This window comes from Triticum dicoccoides, chromosome 1A (genome assembly GCF_002162155.2).
Source record: "Triticum dicoccoides isolate Atlit2015 ecotype Zavitan chromosome 1A, WEW_v2.0, whole genome shotgun sequence".
Classification (NCBI taxonomy): domain Eukaryota; kingdom Viridiplantae; phylum Streptophyta; class Magnoliopsida; order Poales; family Poaceae; genus Triticum; species Triticum dicoccoides.
Window position 1 is genome coordinate 248,507,595 of NC_041380.1, and position 13,277 is coordinate 248,520,871.

Here is a 13,277-nt window from a genome sequence, read left to right on the forward strand (position 1 = left end):
CGTGAAAGGTCGGCCGATTAGGGTTCTACCCTACACCACTAACTTAGCTAGAGGTTAGACTAACTCATGACTAACCTTGAACTAACTCTAGCCAAAGAGGTGTTTGGATGACAGGGTTAGATTGACAATAAATGCAGTTGATGGAGAGAGAAAAGTGATTTTCAGTGGGCCCCATGAGAACTAGCTCCAATTAGCACCACTTGGCTGGCGGGATAGAGAGAGAAAAGTGATTTTTCAGTGGGCCTAATGAGAACTATCTCCAATTAGCACCTCTTGGGTGGGATAGTATTTTTGGTGGGTTTGGTGCTAGTTGCTCCAATTTAACCCTCATGTTTGGATACTTTAGGGCTATGTGAGCCCCAACTAGGTCAAACTAACTCTAACCCACAAATCCAAACAGGGCCAAAGTTAGTCTCGGAAAACGAATTAAGCCCTATATACATGGGCAGATGGAGTACATGATACTAGCAAGCGCTCACCATTAGTAGTAGTTCATTGGTTGGTTTCAATTTTTGATCCAGTTGCTGTGCTGCTACCATCCAATATTCGCGTGTAGTTGTTTCTAGAATAAAGAAGGAGGTAGTACTTACTATGGGAAAGGTAAAGTGATGGTTGCTTCGCCCGAGCAACTTATTACTCTGGGAATATTCGAGTGCTCCCTCCGTCTTGGTCTATAAGTCACCTTACGAAAACCAAATAATCCCAAAACACTTAGGCATGTACATTAACTCCCACATTGTTTCTTTTTTCGTGGCATATCAACCAATAGGAAATGTGGGCCATGCATGCTTTCAATGACTTGAGACTACCAAACACGACATGCAGTGGTTAGTTCATTGCATGCAATGCTATTAATTAGCAAAAAACCATTAAGTTCTCTCGTTTTCCCCTCCGCCTTGGTCACGATGCACAACCTAAGATGACTTATACACCTAGATGGAGGGAGTAACAACGGATTCAACGAAGAGAGAAATGATGGTTGCTTCGTCTCAGCAACTTACTATGGTGAAGTTGGGGCTCTTTGATTTGACTGCTCACTAGTCATTATTACTATGACGCAATGACCGGGGTGAATCTACCCTGCACTTGTGCACTCAATATTGCTGCATGGTAGGTGGAGCTAGATGAAGGATGTCCCACATGTCGGTGAAATGAAGTTGAATTGTTTCTGGCATTGCTATCAATCCTTCAGGATTTGTTTATATGTACGCATAATTTTCCAGCATAATGAAATTGTACTGTGATGCTATGAAGGTTTCAACTTTGGTTCCCCAGGAAAAAAAGGCTTCAACTTAGGATTCATGTGTCCTCTTGCCTCAAGATTGTCTCGTTACAACATTCCATCAAATACAAATGAAACTACCATGGCTGCTAATGCATCTCAATGGTTCACAGATCAGCGCCAATATTCACATCACCACTGAAGAGAAAGTTGTGAGAAGGTGTACAAATAAAGAAAAAAAATATATAATTGATCGATGTTATTCGTAGGCATGGCTCCATTTCCTGGGCGCAGTGTTCATTGGTTGGCAGCTAGTTTCACCCAGCTCTGTAGCCAAAAAAGAGGTGTATGGAGTGTAGGGGAACGTTGCAGAAAACAAAATTTTTTCCTATGTTTCACCAAGATCAATCTATGGAGTCAACTAGCAACGAGAGGAGAGTGCATCTACATACCCTTGTAGATCGCGAGCGGAAGCGTTCAAGAGAACGGGGATGATGGAGTCATACTCGCCGTGATCCAAATCACCGATGACCAAGTGCCGAACGGACGGCACCTCCGCGTTCAACACACGTACGGAGTGGATGAAGTCTCCTCCTTCTTGATCCAGCAAGGGGGAAGGAGAGGTTGATGAAGATCCAGCAGCACGACGGCGTGGTGGTGGATGCAGCATTGATCGCAGCAGGGCTTCGCCGAGCTTCTGCGATAGCGAGAGGTGTAGCAGGGGAGAGGGAGGCGCCAAGACTTGAGGTCCGGCTGCCCTCCCCCCCTTTATATAGGCCCCCTGGGGGGTGCAGGCCCTAGGAGACGGGATCTCCTTGGGGGGGCGGCGGCCAAGGGGGGTGGAGTGCCCCCCAAGGCAAGTGGAGGCGCCCCCACCCTAGGGTTTCCAACCCTAGGCGTAGGGGGGCGCAAGAGGAGGGCGCACCAGCCCACTATGGGCTGGTTCCCCTCCCCACTTCAGCCCATGGGGCCCTCCGGGATGGGTGGCCCCACCCGGTGGACCCCCTGGACCCATCCGGTGGTCCCGGTACAATACCGGTGACCCCGAATCTTTCCCGATGGCCGAAACTACACTTCCTATATATATAATTCTTCACCTCCGGACCATTCCAGAACTCCTTGTGATGTCCAGGATCTCATACGGGACTCTGAACAACTTTCGGATTACTGCATACTCATATCTCTACAACCCTAGCATCACCGAACCTTAAGTGTGTAGACCCTACGGGTTCGAGAGACACGTAGACATGACCGAGACGGCTCTCCGGCCAATAACCAACAGCGGGATCTGGATACCCATGTTGGCTCCCACATGCTCCTCGATGATCTCATCGGATGAACCATGATGTCGAGGACTTAATCAATCCCGTATTCAATTCCCTTTGTCAATCGGTATGTTACTTGCCCGCGACTCGATCGTCGGTATCCCAATACCTTGTTCAGTCTCGTTACCGGCAAGTCACTTTACTCGTACCGTAATGCATGATCCCGTGATCAACCACTTGATCACATTGAGCTCATTATGATGATGCATTACCGAGTGGGCCCAGAGATACCTCTCCGTCATACGGAGTGACAAATCCTAGTCTCGATTCGTGCCAACCCAACAGACACTTTCGGAGACACCTGTAATGTACCTTTATAGTCACCCAGTTACGTTGTGACATTTGGCACACCCAAAGCACTCCTACGGTATCCGGGAGTTGCACAATCTCATGGTCTAAGGAAATGATACTTGACATTCAGAAAAGCTACAGCAAACGAACTACACAATCTTTGAGCTAAGCTTAGGATTGGGTCTTGTCCATCACATCATTCTCCTAATGATGTGATCCCGTTATCAATGACATCCCCATGTCCATAGCCAGGAAACCATGACTATCTGTTGATCAACGAGCTAGTCAACTACAGGCTCACTAGGGACACATTGTGGTCTATGTATTCACACATGTATTACGATTTCCGGATAATACAATTACAACATGAATAATAGACAATTATCATGAACAAGGAAATATAATAATCATTTGATTGTTGCCTCTAGGGCATATTTCCAACAGTCTCCCACTTGCACTAGAGTCAATCATCTAGTTACATTGTGATGAATCGAACACCCATGGAATTCTAGTGTTGATCATGTTTTGCTCTAGGGAGAGGTTTAGTCAACGAATCTGCTACATTCAGGTCCGTATGTACTTTACAAATTTCTATGTCTCCATTTTGAACACTTTCACGAATGGAGTTGAAGCGACGCTTGATATGCCTGGTCTTCCTATGAAACCTGGGCTCCTTGGCAAGGGCAATAGCTCCAGTGTTGTCACAGAAGAGAGTCATCGGCCCCGACGCATTGGGTTTGACTCCTAGGTCGGTAATGAACTCCTTCACCCAGACTGCTTCGTGTGCTGCCTCCGAGGCTGCCATGTACTCCGCTTCACATGTAGATCCCGCCACAACGCTTTGCTTGCAACTGCACCAGCTTACTGCCCCACCATTCAAAATATACACGTATCCGGTTTGTGACTTAGAGTCATCCAGATCTGTGTCGAAGCTAGCATCGACGTAACCCTTTACGACGAGCTCTTCGTCACCTCCATAAACGAGAAACATTTCCTTGGTCCTTTTCAGGTACTTCAGGATATTCTTGACCGCTGTCCAGTGTTCCATGCCGGGATTACTTTGGTACCTTCCTACCAAACTCACGGCAAGGTTTACATCAGGTCTGGTACACAGCATAGCATACATGATAGACCCTCTGGCCGAGGCATAGGGGACGACACTCATCTTTTCTCTATCTTCTGCCGTGGTCGGGCATTGAGCCATGCTCAATCTCGTACCTTGCAATACAGGCAAGAACCCCTTCTTTGACTGATCCATTTTGAACTTCTTCAATATCTTGTCAAGGTACGTACTCTGTGAAAGACCAATGAGGCGTCTCGATCTATCTCTATAGATCTTGATGCCTAATATATAAGCAACTTCTCCAAGGTCCTTCATTGAAAAACACTTGTTCAAATAGGCCTTTATGCTTTCCAAGAATTCTATATCATTTCCCATCAACAGTATGTCATCCACATATAATATGAGAAATGCTACAGAGCTCCCACTCACTTTCTTGTAAACGCATGCTTCTCCATAAGTCTGCATAAACCCAAACACTTTGATCATCTCATCAAAGCGAATGTTCCAACTCCAAGATGCTTGCACCAGCCGATAGATTGAGCGTTGGAGCTTGCACACCTTGTTAGCATTCTTAGGATCGACAAAACCTTCCGGTTGCATCATATACAATTCTTCCTTAAGAAAGCTGTTAAGGAATGCCGTTTTGACGTCCATTTGCCATATCTCATAATCATAGAATGCGGCAATTGCTAACATGATTCGGACGGACTCCAGCTTCGCTACGGGTGAGAAAGTCTCATCGTAGTCAACCCCTTGAACTTGTCGATAACCCTTAGCGACAAGTCGAGCCTTATAGATGGTCACATTACCATCCGCGTCTGTCTTCTTCTTAAAGATCCATTTATTTTCTATGGCTCGCCGATCTTCGCGCAAGTCAGTCAAAGTCCATACTTTGTTTTCATACATGGATTCTATCCCTGATTTCATGGCTTCTAGCCATTTGTCGGAATCTGGGACCGCCATCGCTTCTTCATAGTTTGAAGGTTCACCGTTGTCTAACAACATGATTTCCAAGACAGGGTTGCCGTACCACTCTGGTGCGGAACGTGTCCTTGTGGACCTACGAAGTTCCGTAGCAACTTGATCTGAAGTTTCATGATCATCATCATCAACTTCCTCTCTAGTCGGTGCAGGCACCTGAGGAAAATTTTCTTGAGCTGCGCCACTTACCGGTTCAAGAGGTAATACTTCATCAAGTTCTACCTTCCTCCCACTTATTTCTTTCGAGAGAAACTCTTTCTCTAGAAAGGACCCATTCTTGGCAACAAAGATCTTGCCTTCGGATCTGAGGTAGAAGGTATACCCAACAATTTCTTCAGGGTATCCTATGAAGACGCATTTTTCTGACTTGGGTTCGAGCTTTTCAGGTTGAAGTTTCTTGACATAAGCATCACATCCCCAAACTTTTAGAAACGACAGCTTAGGTTTCTTCCCAAACCATAATTCATACGGTGTCGTCTCAACGGATTTCGACGGAGCCCTATTTAAAGTGAATGCAGCAGTCTCTAAAGCATAGCCCCAAAATGATAGCGGTAAATCGGTAAGAGACATCATAGATCGCACCATATCTAATAGAGTGCGATTACGACGTTCAGATACACCATTACGCTGAGGTGTTCCAGGCGGCGTGAGTTGTGAAACTATTCTTTTCATAAGTGTGTTCCAAATTCGTGACTCAAGTATTCTCCCCCACGATCTGACCGCAAGAACTTGATTTTCCTGTCACATTGATTCTCAACCTCACTCTGAAATTCCTTGAACTTTTCAAAGGTCTCAGACTTGTGTTTCATTAAGTAGACATACCCATATCTACTCAAGTCATCAGTGAGGGTGAGAACATAACGATAGCCACCGCGAGCCTCAACACTCATTGGACCGCACACATCAGTATGTATGATTTCCAATAAGTTGGTTGCTCGCTCCATTGTTCCTGAGAACGGAGTCTTGGTCATTTTACCCATGAGGCATGGTTCACACGTGTCAAATGATTCGTAATCAAGAGACTCTAAAAGTCCATCTGCATGGAGCTTCTTCATGCGTTTGACACCTATGTGACCAAGGCGGCAGTGCCACAAGTATGTGGGACTATCATTATCAACCTTACATCTTTTGGTATTCACACTATGAACATGTGTAGCATTACGCTCGAGATTCATTAAGAATAAACCATTCACCATCGGAGCATGACCATAAAACATATCTCTCATATAAATAGAACAACCATTATTCTTGGATTTAAATGAGTAGCCATCTCGAATTAAACGAGATCCTGATACAATGTTCATGCTCAAAGTTGGCACTAAATAACAATTATTGAGGGTTAAAACTAATCCCGTAGGTAAATGTAGAGGTAGCGTGCCGACGGCGATCACACCAACCTTGGAACCATTTCCGACGCGCATCGTCACCTCGTCCTTCGCCAGTCTCCGCTTATTCCGCAGCTCCTGCTTTGAGTTACAAATGTGAGCAACCGCACCGGTATCAAATACCCAGGAGCTACTACGAGTACTGGTAAGGTACACATCAATTACGTGTATATCACATATACCTTTAGTGTTGCCGGCCTTCTTATCCGCTAAGTATTTGGGGCAGTTCCGCTTCCAGTGACCACTTCCCTTGCAATAAAAACACTCAGTCTCGGGCTTGGGTCCATTCTTTGGCTTCTTCCCGGCAGCTTGCTTACCGGGCGCGACAACTCCCTTGCCGTCCTTCTTGAAGTTCTTCTTACCCTTGCCTTTCTCGAACTTAGTGGTTTTATTCACCATCAACAATTGATGTTCCTTTTTGACTTCTACCTCTGCTGATTTCAGCATTGCAAATACTTCAGGAATGGTCTTTTCCATCCCCTGCATATTGAAGTTCATCACAAAGCTCTTGTAGCTCGGTGGAAGCGACTGAAGGATTCTGTCAATGACCGCGTCATCCGGGAGATTAACTCCCAGCTGAGTCAAGCGGTTATGCAACCCAGACATTTTGAGTATGTGCTCACTGACAGAACTATTTTCCTCCATCTTACAGCTGAAGAACTTGTCGGAGACTTCATATCTCTCGACCCGGGCATGAGCTTGGAAAACCATTTTCAGCTCTTCGAACATCTCATATGCTCCATGTCGCTCAAAACGCTTTTGGAGCCCCGGTTCTAAGCTGTAAAGCATGCCGCACTGAACGAGGGAGTAATCATCAACACGTGTCTGCCAAGTGTTCATAACGTCTTGGTTCTGTGGGACGGGTGCGTCACCTAGCGGTGCTTCTAGGACATAATCTTTCTTGGCAGCTATGAGGATGATCCTCAGGTTCCGGACCCAGTCCGTATAGTTGCTGCCATCGTCTTTCAGCTTGGTTTTCTCTAGGAACGCGTTGAAGTTGAGGACAACGTTGGCCATTTGATCTACAAGACATATTGTAAAGATTTTAGACTAAGTTCATGATAATTAAGTTCATCTAATCAAATTATTCAATGAACTCCCACTTAGATAGACATCCCTCCAGTCATCTAAGTATAACATGATCCGAGTTGACTAGGCCGTGTCCGATCATCACATGAGACGGACTAGTCAACATCGGTGAACATCTTCATGTTGATAGTATCTTCTATACGACTCATGCTCGACCTTTCGGTCTTCTATGTTCTAAGGCCATGTCTGTACATGCTAGGCTCGTCAAGTCAACCTAAGTGTATTGCATGTGTAAATCTGTCTTACACCCGTTGTATGTGAACGTTGGAATCTATCACACCCAATCATCACGTGGTGCTTCGAAACAACGAACTGTCGCAACGGCGCACAGTTAGGGGGAACACTTTCTTGAAATTATTATGAGGGATCATCTTATTTACTACCGTCGTTCTAAGTAAACAAGATGCAAAAACATGATAAACATCACATGCAATCAAATAATAGTGACATGATATGGCCAATATCATATAGCTCCTTTGATCTCCATCTTGGGGCTCCATGATCATCTTGTCACCGGCATGACACCATGATCTCCATCATCATGATCTCCATCATCGTGTCTCCATGAAGTTTCTTGCCAACTATTACTTCTACTACTATGGCTAACATGTTTAGCAATAAAGTAAAGTAATTTACATGGCGTTTCTCAATGACACGCAGGTCATACAAAAAATAAATAAAGACAACTCCTATGGCTCCTGCCGGTTGTCATACTCATCGACATGCAAGTCGTGATTCCTATTACAAGAACATGATCAATCTCATACATCACATATATCATTCATCATTCATCACAACCTTTGGCCATATCACATCACAAAACACTTGCTGCAAAAACAAGTTAGACGTCCTCTAATTGTTGTTGCAAGTTTTTACGTGGCTGCTATAGGTTTCTAGCAAGAACGTTTCTTACCTATGCCAAAACCACAACATGAATTGCCAATTTCTATTTACCCTTCATAAGGACCCTGTTCATCGAATCCGATCCGAGTAAAGTGGGAGAGACAGACACCCGCCAGCCACCTTATGCAACTAGTGCATGTCAGTCGGTGGAACCGGTCTCACGTAAGCGTACGTGTAAGGTTGGTCCGGGCCGCTTCATCCCACGATGCTGCCGAGTCAAGATAAGACTAGTAACGGCAAGCAAATTGACAATATTGACGCCCACAACTAATTTGTGTTCTACTCGTGCATAGTAACTACGCATAGACCTAGCTCATGATGCCACTGTAGGGGAACGTTGCAGAAAACAAAAAAATTTCCTACGTTTCACCAAGATCAATCTATGGAGTCAACTAGCAACGAGAGGAGAGTGCATCTACATACCCTTGTAGATCGCGAGCGGAAGCGTTCAAGAGAACGGGGATGATGGAGTCGTACTCGCCGTGATCCAAATCACCGATGACCAAGTGCCAAACGGACGGCACCTCCGCGTTCAACACACGTACGGAGCGGATGACGTCTCCTCCTTCTTGATCCAGCAAGGGGGAAGGAGAGGTTGATGAAGATCCAGCAGCACGACGGCGTGGTGGTGGATGCAGCAGTGATCGCAGCAGGGCTTCGCCGAGCTTCTGCGAGAGGGAGAGGTGTAGCAGGGGAGAGGGAGGCGCCAAGACTTGAGGTCCGGCTGCCCTCCCTCCCCCCTTTATATAGGCCCCCTGGGGGGCATCGGACCTAAGAGATGGGATCTCCTTGGGGGGGTGGCGGCCAAGGGGGGTGGAGTGCCCCCCAAGGCAAGTGGAGGCGCCCCCCACCCTAGGGTTTCCAACCCTAGGCGCAGGGGGGCCCAAGAGGGGGGCGCACCAGCTCACTATGGGCTGGTTCCCCTCCCCACTTCAGCCCATGGGGCCCTTCGGGATGGGTGGCCCCACCCGGTGGACCCCCGGGACCCATCCGGTGGTCCCGGTACAATACCGGTGACCCCAAACCTTTCCCTATGGCCGAAACTACACTTCCTATATATATAATTCTTCACCTCCGGACCATTCCGGAACTCCTCGTGACGTCCAGGATCTCATCCGGGACTCCGAACAACTTTCGGATTACTTCATACTCATATCTCTACAACCCTAGCGTCACCGAACCTTAAGTGTGTAGACCCTACGGGTTTGGGAGACACGTAGACATGACCGAGACGGCTCTCCAGCCAATAACCAACAGCGGGATCTGGATACCCATGTTGGCTCCCACATGCTCCTCGATGATCTCATCGGATGAACCACGATGTCGAGGACTTAATCAATCCAGTATTCAATTCCCTTTGTCAATCGGTACGTTACTTGCCCGAGACTCGATCGTCGATATCCCAATACCTTGTTCAGTCTCGTTACCGGCAAGTCACTTTACTCGTACCGTAATGCATGATCCCGTGATCAACCACTTGATCACATTGAGCTCATTATGATGATGCATTACCAAGTGGGCCCAGAGATACCTCTCCGTCATACGGAGTGACAAATCCTAGTCTCAATTCGTGCCAACCCAACAGACACTTTCGGAGACACCTGTAATGTACCTTTATAGTCACCCAGTTACCTTGTGACGTTTGGCACACCCAAAGCACTCCTATGGTATCCGGGAGTTGCACAATCTCATGGTCTAAGGAAATGATACTTGACATTGAGAAAAGCTACAGCAAACGAACTACACGATCTTTGAGCTAAGCTTAGGATTGGGTCTTGTCCATCACATCATTCTCCTAATGATGTGATCCCGTTATCAATGACATCCCCATGTCCATAGCCAGGAAACCATGACTATCTGTTGATCAACAGCTAGTCAACTAGAGGCTCACTAGGGACACATTGTGGTCTATGTATTCACACATGTATTACGATTTCCGGATAATACAATTACAGCATGAATAATAGACACTTATCATGAACAAGGAAATATAATAATCATTTTATTATTGCCTCTAGGGCATATTTCCAACATGGAGGACATCCCAATCTGATCATTTTGTGCAGCTCCACTAAAATCGAGCTGATTATCCCTGTTTGCAAAGATATTCAGTCGGTGTGATTACAATAATAGTGGAACTAGATGATGAAACATAACACACACAAATAGAAGTCGATCACCTCTGCAATCTCTCTTTTGGACTAACTACTTGTTGGAGAAGATTAGGAACGTAGTTGGATGAGGAGGATAGCAAAACCAATCTCCCTTTCTGCAGTCCCATACAAATGTAAAAACGTTTCCCATGTGACATTTTGGCGGAACTCCACAAAACACTCTTAAGAAAAAAGTGATTTGTGCGTTTCACCAAAAGGTCGCAATAGCAACGAGGTGAAATGGATAGCCCTGTTTGCAAAAGGAGGTAGAAAGGAAACAATTACTGCCCAATAACACAAGTTGAAGACACATACACCGACAAAAAGAAGAATTTTCCATGTAATAAGGGAAAGATAGCAGCATGGTGGTTTATGAAAAACGGTTTGAAGATGAGATTGCAAGATGGAAAGTACACCTGCCAAGATACGTTTTAAGCAAACAACTAAAGAAGATCCACATGCAGGATTTTCCACATGCAGCAACATGGGAAGATGGGCATCAGAGCAAGGCCGGAGGAAGCTGTACCTGAGGGTCGTCAGGATCTAACTAGGAGGGCACCGGCAGCCAAGATCTGCCCATACTGTGGCAGCGAGCAAGTGGCGAAGGCCCTACGTCGCCGGAGCTTGGTTAGAGAGAACGACGGGTACCGCAGATCGGGATGTGCTGCATCAACACCGTCGAATGGAGAAATGATGCACATCCTCCCTTTCCACCGGCGAACGTGATGCGGACGGATCAGTGACCAACGGTGAGAGAGAGAGAGGCCACCGCCGCCTTGTGTGAGATAGTGTGACGAGAGACAAACCCCGGCAGGCAGGCTCCATTGTATATAGTGGAGCGGATTTTTCTTTTTCCTGACGACAATAGTTTTTTATTCTGTACGTGCCATTGAGGAATATAACTTTATTTAATACAAAGGCATCAATTCAAACTTTGTTCCATCTACACGTGGTACCCGACCCTCCACTGGTGCGTGTCGGTCCTAAACAAATGGTTTTTAACCCCTTTCTGCGACGGCATTTGGAACCGTCACCAAGTGAGTGTGGGCGATAGGGGGGGTCCTTCCCACACGACCAAGAAACCGTCAGGGATATGCCCTCCTGGCACACACGCTCGACAAAATGAGGTCGTGTGCGACTGACGAGTGCCCAAATACAGAAATACGTACAGTAGATCTAAAAAATACAATTATATGGCGAAATTGTTTCCGGTCGCAAGTACATCCCACACAGTTAGTCCCTGCTAAACGTTTCCGTTCGTATGTACATCCCACACAGTCGCTCCAAGGAAAATGTTTCCATTCATAGGTACATCACACACAATTTTTCCTATTAAATCATTTGTGATAGCATTGCCATTGCACATGATATTAATAATTTTATTGTTTGTGTTATTGAATGCATCACACACGGTGCGTAGAAGAAACTGTGTGGCAAAGTCTGTCCATCACACACACTTTTTATGTGGTAAATGTTTGCGCAAGGTGGCCTAACGCAAACAATTTTCAAGAGAAAGTCGTGTGTGTAGTGGAGATTGATCGCACACCTAGTGGATCATAGAAACGTTTCTGATCTCCATGTATATTGCAGATGTTTTGCTTTCACAAACCGTGTGCAGTGTAATCCCTAATTAAAAAATCACATGTTTTGAATTTGAAAGTAGGCAATCACTTATTTCATATCCAACCATGTTTATTACAAATATAGGTTCAACCACGAATCCATAATTCGATGCACAGGTACATATACTGAAGAACTACAGAAGCACCAAGTAAAGAATGATGAACCATAGTTGTATTAAAGACTATAAAGAGAGAGGCAAAAGACATTCTCGTTGCTGGAGAAGGTGAACCGGAATGCCCATATTGTGCCCTCCTCCATGCATAATGCGCGCACGATTCTAGGCTAACCCCTTGTGGTGGCTGCCCGTCCATCCTTCACTGTCTTCATTAGGACTTCTTGATGCTCATTGTAGTCTGGATGAGATACTTTAACCTTCATTGTGTGTCCACCAATCATGTACTTTGTGTTGTAATCTTGAGTGAACTGCTTCGGGAACCACTAGGAACGAAAAAGATTCAGACATTGTTGTCTAACAACTCATTATGGGAAGTAAAAAGAGAAGGCTGCAAAGTTTGTAGTTACCATCCTACAACTCACTGTTGTGTTGGATAGAGCATAAACAAGTAATTTGCTTGCCACTATTCGTATCTTTTTGCTAATAATCCTTATCAGTTTCCTCACTTGATGCTTGTTCATCAATATCTCATTGCCCCATACACAAAATGGGTCGATGCGTGGATCCTTGCCAAGGGCATATGTACCTACAGGCAACAAGTCAATATTAGAAGCTAACTAGTGTCCAGGCCTGGATCTATATGCACTACATTATTTAACAATGGGGGGAGTACAAGCCGAGGGATGAAGCTAACCTCGGCGGAAAATGGTGGCCACTCCCGTTGTTGTCTTGCATAAGTAGTGAAAAGGCATGATAAGTACAACAATCTTAACATCAAACAAATATAGCAAAGGTAAACAACATCATCTCCAAATGATAGCATGAATGTGTTGGTTTCAGCATGCTGTTAAAGCAGATATAAAATGGAAGGCAATTTTACCGACAGCAGGCTTAACCACCATCAAATATTGCAATTCAAACAGGTATTGTTGAAAATGAATAGAACATAGGTAATGCTTAAACATCACACTGGATAAATGTGTAAAACTGAAATAAAGGGCATGTGTTAACTACACCAGGAATAATTGGAACCAAATATAGCTGTTCAAACTGGTATTGATGTAGTCGAGCGGCACAGTTCCGACTTGCACATAATGAACAACACATTGTGAATGACTGAAATAAAC